Genomic DNA, 6,335 nt, shown 5'->3' with positions numbered 1-6,335 from the left:
TCTGAGCCTCTGCTTCCTTGTCTGTAAAATGGGTATGACAATGGATCAAGGTTCCAGACCATACACAGGATACCCAGTGAACATTGAATTTCAGAAAACAACAAATACTTTTTCTTTCCTTCTTTCTTTTCTCCCTTCCTTTTTTTTTTGCACTTGACCTGATTTTTTTCCATGACCTGATTTTTATATTGTAGTAAAACAGGTGCTATGGAAAGGGGACAAATGGAAGCAGGTGATTTCTTCTGGTGAGCACACTCATTGCTTTTGTTTGTTTTTGTTTTTTAGGTTTTTATTTACTTATTTGAGAGACAGCCCACAGGCAAGCACAAGGAGGAGGGGCAGAAGCAGACCCCCCCCACCCTGAGCATGGAGCCCCAGTGCAGGGCGAAATCCCCGGACCCTGAGATCATGACCTGAGACAAAGTCAACCACTTAACCGAGACGCCCCTCACACCATTGTTTATACTTGTTCCAAGGCTTCCAACATGATGATACTATTTCCTCATATTACCATTGCTCCGATCTTCTGGAGCCCGTCAGCTGCCATCCCCACAGATTTGTCTATCACAGGATTCCTAAAGGGATCGAACCCCCACGCTATTCCTTGGGCATGTCTGTCACCATTTGATTTCAAACGATGTTTTCTTGTCCATAAATTGTTTCAACTCGAGAGGGTAAGCTTTGCTTATGGAGTCTATTCGGTGAGCTCAAAGATCAAAACCAATACACTTTGAGTATAAGTATATCCCAAACGTTGCATGGGATTGACTTATACTAAAAACCCACAAAAGACAAAAACAAGAAAACAAGATGTTTATTTGTCAAATCTGCCTCTCCTCTGATGACATCTCCCCGACAGGAGGTCGTGAAGGTCCTGAAGGGATCTCAGGCCAGGCACGAAGGGGCCTCATGCATCATGGCACAGATGTTCACCGTCCTTGTCTTCCCCAGGACCTCATCACGAGGATGAGCCCAAGTAAGGTCTGGTGATGAGCTCATAAATGCATCACGTGTCTCTGGGGAACAGGGCCTGGGTGACAAGAATGGCACCATTATTCAAGAGTTTCACTAGGATGTCAGCAAGAGGTTCTGGGCCACAGGAAGGAAGGAGGGGGGCTCTTCATTCGTAGGATGTCCCCTGCACCTGGATGCCCTGAAGAGCTCAAGGGAGTTGTTGATTGAATATAAGATAATATTTGATAAACAGCTGTTGAATTCAATGTTTGGTTTCATCACCTTTTTTTTTTTAATTTAAAGGTTTTATTGATTTGACACAGAGAGAGAAAGCGAGCGAGCGAGTGAGAGAGCACAAGCAGAGAGAGAGAAAGAAGCATTCTAAGCAGGGAGCCCGATGCGGGGCTCCATCCCAGGACCCTGAGATCATGACCTGAGCTGAAGGCAGATGCTTAGCCCACTGAGCCTCTCAGGTGCCCCTGGTTTTTTGTTTTTTTTTTTTTAAGATTTTATTTATTTATTCAGGAGAGATACACAGAGAGAGAGGCAGAGACACAGGCAGAGGGAGAAGCAGGCTCCATGCAGGGAGCCCGACGCGGGACTTGATCCCGAGGACTCCAGGACCATGCCCTGGGCCGAAGGCAGGGGCTAAACCGCTGAGCCACCCTGGGATCCCCGGTGCCCCTGATTCCATCATTCTTTGTTGAATACTTACTGTATGCAGACACTCCAACCCCATGGGTATTGATGCAGTCATCACCGTAAATGCAGAGTATCAAGTCACAGGGCAAACCTGTTAAAGGGAGACACCTGGTCCCAGGACCTCCTGCATAGGGTCCAGAAGGGCTTTCTGAGGGAGGTGACACTTGACAGAGACCCAGAGGCAGAGCTTTCCAGGTACAAACAGGGAACAGAGAATCCTAGGCAATGGGCACAGCGTGTGCAAAGGTCCTGGGGTGAGAGGGAACATAACGATTTCAGGGCCTGGCTTTGTGCCACCCTCAGCTCCCTTTGAGAATTTGCAAGCTCCAGCAGATAGTCAAGGCTAAGTTTAGGATGGCCAGGTTTGCCTGGCAAGTCAGGCAGGATGTGGTGCCCTCAACCGTCCACAAGAAGAAGGACAAAAGTCTGGGCACATCCTTGGCCAGAGGGCAGGGAGAGAGGGACAAAGCGGGGGGTGCAGGTGAAACGAACAACGGCCTCTGCACTGGAACTTCCTGAGCCACCTGCCTACCCAATGCACCCTCCTCTGTCCCATCGCCATGGCTACCTCCCAGGACACAGGGCAGGAAGAACGAGATAAGACCACATGCTGCCAGGTGGAGTCAGGATGCAGACAGAAGAGCTTTGGGGTGCCCAGCTGGAACCCTCAGGACTGAGAACCAGGGCTTGGATGGCAACAGTAGCACCCACAGTCATCATAGCTGCTAAGGCCGAAAAGTGCCCAGCTGAGCCTTGCTGGGAGCTCCCTCTCACAGCCACAAAATCCCCAGCAGGTTGATCTCAGGTGTATCCCCATTTTACTGACAGGAAGACTGAGATTCAGGATGAAGCCCCTGGCCGAGGGCTCGCGGTGACCCCGCGAGCGGGGTGCGGCAACTCTTCGTTCAGGCTGCTGTGACAAACACCACAGAATGGAGGGCTTACCCAGCAAACATGTACTTGGCACAGCTCTGGAGGCTGGCAAGTCCCAGGTCAAGGTGTCAGCAGATCTGGTGTCTGGTGAGGGCTGCTTCTGGGTCTGTGGACACCCACCTGCTTACCGCATCCTCACATGGCAGAAAGCAGGGAGAGGAAGCCAGCTGTCCTGTGTCTCCTTCTAAGGGCACTAATCCCATCATGGGGGCCCCCCTCATGACCTAATCACCTCCTAAAGCTTCCCGCCCCCAACACCACCCCACTGGGGATCTGGGCTTCAATTTATGAGTGTTGTGAGGACATAAACATTCCATTATAACAACACCCACCTTTCCTTTTTATTCTCTTTTGGGGCAAGAAGATGGAGGGCCAAGTCCAGGGCTGCAATCGGGGCCACTGGACCCTCTGGGTCATTTGTCTCTGGCCTCAGTAGCCCTGGCTATAAAATGAGACTTTGGCCAATTGCCAATATCCATGGGCTGAGCTTCACCCCAGCCTCCTGGGCCTGCGCTGGGCTCAGCCCAGGGGGATCTTGGCAGGAGAGGTCTCTATCGCCTGCCAGTTGAATTTGTAACTCACTGTTTCCAGCTGGTAAAGGCAAATGTGTTCATTCAGTATTTGTTACTTACTGTATACCTAGGGGAGGGGTTCATCTGCAAAGGGGGCCCAATGGAGCTTTCTGGGTAATGGAAATACATATACCCAGATTGATAGTTTCGGGACTGTGTGCCTTTGTCAAAACTCATCCAGCTGTACTCTATTGTATGTGAGTTAGGCCTTAACAGAGCTGACCTTTAAAATAGTTATATGATATTTTATTTTAAGACTGTTGGGGAAAGGCAACATCATAACAAAATCCAAATGCTTTTATACAGTCTTCTGTTCCAGGAACTTGTGTTATTGGCTATAGCGATGGAAGGATGAAAAATGCTCTTGCTATAGAGTCTAGCTGTCCAGATGTGCCTGTTAGTGTTCTTTTTCTCATTTCGAAATAAAACACACCAGTATTTTTTTTTAAGATTTTATTTATTTACTCATGAGAGACACAGAGAAAGGCAGAAACATAGGCAGAGGGAGAGGCAGGCTCCCTGCGGGGAACCCAATGCAGGACACAATTCCAGGACCCCAGGATCATGACCTGAGCCAAAGGCAGACATTCAACCACTGAGCCACCCAGGCGTCCCATATCCATATTTTAAAAAATATTTTATTTATTTGAAAGAGAGCGAGAGAGCACAAGCAGGGCGAGCAGCAGAGGGAGACAGAGGCGGCTCAAGCAGGCTCCCTGCTGAGCAGGGAGACCATTGTGGGGCTCCGTCCCAGGACCCTGAGATCATGATCTGAGCCAAAGGCAGACACTTAACTGACTGAGCCATCCAGGCGCCCCTAATCTGTATTTTATTTTATTTTTTAAATTTTTATTTAAATTCAATTTGCCAATATATAGCAAAACACCCAGTGCTCATCTCATCATGTACCCTCCTTAATGCCACATCTGTATTTTAAATCATGTAAATAGTAACGTGCTGTGTACAAAGCCTATGTGAAATACACACGAGCATGAGCTTACATAACACAGAAAAGAGATGAAAGCAGCCGAATTAGGAATGTGGGGGAGCTCACAGCCCCATGAGGGAACCTTTGAAGGCTGTGGCTCTGGGGACTCAGCAATGTGGCCCCCAGGATGGGGGGTTAACCAACGAGGCAAGGCAGCCAGGCCCGGGTTGAGCCCAGCGTGTACAGCTTTGGCTTCATTCAAAAGTCCAGCCCAGAGCAGCCCGGGGGGGCCCAGGGGTTTAGCGCCGCCTTCAGCCCAGGCTCTGATCCTGGAGTCCGGATCGAGTCCCACGTCGGGCTCCCTGCAGGGAGTCTGCTTCTCCCTCTGCCTGTATCTCTACCTCTCTCTCTCTCTCTCATGAATAAATAAATTAAAACTTAAAAAAAAAAAAAGGCCAGCCCATCAACCATTCAGCGGAGGTTCAACAGTATGGCTCTTCCCACTCAGACTGGAGAGGTTCAGGGGTAGAAGCAGGAATTGGGGAAGGTGGGACAGGGCACCCAATCCACCTGTGAGAGAGATAGACAGTGAGAGACAGATGAGACAGAGAGATAGGAGAGAGACAAGGAGAGAGATACAAAGAGAGATGGGGGAAGAGAGATAAAGAAAAGAGAGAGGGAGAGAGAGAGGGTTTTGAGGGTGATTTTGATTTTGGAGCTGGGTTTGTCCTGTGAGAAGCATCTCAAATCTTGGGTAAGGAGCATGACCCTGGGATCAGCAGCACCCTAATAAGGTCAATAAGTGTCATGGAAATGGGGTCAGTGCCTCCCAGATCACTGTGAGTCTGGGGACAGCACATGGGGTCACTGTGTGTTCTTGACGACAGGGCATGGTTGAAATTTTCCATAACACAAAGCATTTTAAAATGACCTCTGGGCTCCTGGGTCTGATCCCAGGGATGTCCAGGATGGAGGGAAATCTCCACACTTCCTGGAGACCAGCCCAGAGGCTCTAGTGTGGGGGATGCTGAGAAAACTCTGAGAATGCCCCAGGCTTGAGACAGAGGCACCGGGCAGCCTCAAGGAGGCGGCTTGGAATTCTGCTCCTGGCATCTCCCTACCATTTTGGGAAGAGGTGGTGCCCACCTCCACACCTGCCGGCAGGCACTCCAGGGCTGGAATTACCCAAGCAGTGGCTGCTCCTTCCTCACCCTTGGGGTGGTACTTGCAATATAAAGAGGGACCCCACCCCCCCACCCTACCACCTTGCCATGGGCTGTCTTCCCAGGAGATGTTGAGGGAAAGACTGGACGGAGGAGGGAGGAGGAGTGAGAAGTGATAGCCTGAGTTTTAGGGAACCTGGACTCTCATCCCATTCCCTGAGACTGGGAGACTGATGCTGGCTTTATCACTGATGTCCCTGAAGAAATGGGCTGGAATCCAAATGACCAGATCTGGAGAAACTCATCATTTCACCAGGAAAAGTCTGAACCATGGCCTCCACCAAGAGTGGAAATAGGAGGACAGATAGGCCAGGAGCTTAAAATGAACTTGATATGCACCCCCAAAACGTACAAGGGAAGATGATGGCCCTGTGAAAACGGGTCTATCCAGAAACAAACAAAACAACTCAGTGGTATCAGCAATGTGGGAAGCAGGGATAACCTGGTGAAACAGAAGGTCAGATTGGAGGCCTCCCTGCATTGGAAAGAAAAATAAATGAAATAAATGTTGTTCTCAACATTTGGAAAAAGAAATGGCTGTCTTTAGAGATCTCAAGGAAGCAATAGGGATGGTGGATGTACCATATTCATGAACAAGGAGGCTGAGGCTCAAAAGATACCGATTCTCCCCATCTGAAGGTTTGGGTTGTTTTGCCCCCCCCCCATCTGAAGTTTTAACACCATCCCAATTAAAGTCACAGAAGGGGTTTCCCCTCAGGAACTTGATAAGATGATTCAAAAAATTTACCCGGAAGAGCAGACGATTGCGAATAGAATACTTACACAAAACACGTGGCGTTACCTGTCCTACCAGATATGGGGACCCATGACAAAGCTTGTAATTAAGTCAGAGGGATATGGCACAGGGAGAGACATGTTGACCAATGGGTTGGAATTAAATGCCCAGAGACACCCTATGCAGGTCAGGAATTTGCTCCAAGATGGAGGTCTATTCCAGCAGTGGGGAGGGGAGACTATTCTATAAAAGAATCTGTGAAGTGAGAGTCCATGTTGAAAACAAGT

General features: G+C 49.2%; 1 long non-coding RNA gene and 1 pseudogene across 1 annotated transcript; both read right to left on the bottom strand.

The window, feature by feature from the left end:
• Positions 1-460: 460 nt before the first annotated feature.
• Positions 461-760, bottom strand: LOC100687960 (annotated as a pseudogene).
• A 35-nt stretch (positions 761-795) lies between these two features.
• Positions 796-2,093, bottom strand: LOC111091451. The gene is made up of 2 exons (XR_005374454.1): positions 1,670-2,093; positions 796-1,030 (listed from the first exon to the last, which is right to left on the bottom strand). It is a non-coding gene; the product is annotated as an uncharacterized LOC111091451 (long non-coding RNA).
• Positions 2,094-6,335: the final 4,242 nt, after the last annotated feature.

The sequence above is a fragment of the Canis lupus genome, chromosome 20 (assembly GCF_011100685.1).
Source record: "Canis lupus familiaris isolate Mischka breed German Shepherd chromosome 20, alternate assembly UU_Cfam_GSD_1.0, whole genome shotgun sequence".
Lineage (NCBI taxonomy): Eukaryota > Metazoa > Chordata > Mammalia > Carnivora > Canidae > Canis > Canis lupus.
Note: the sequence above shows the minus strand (reverse complement) of the source record. Positions and strands in the feature narration are given on the sequence as shown.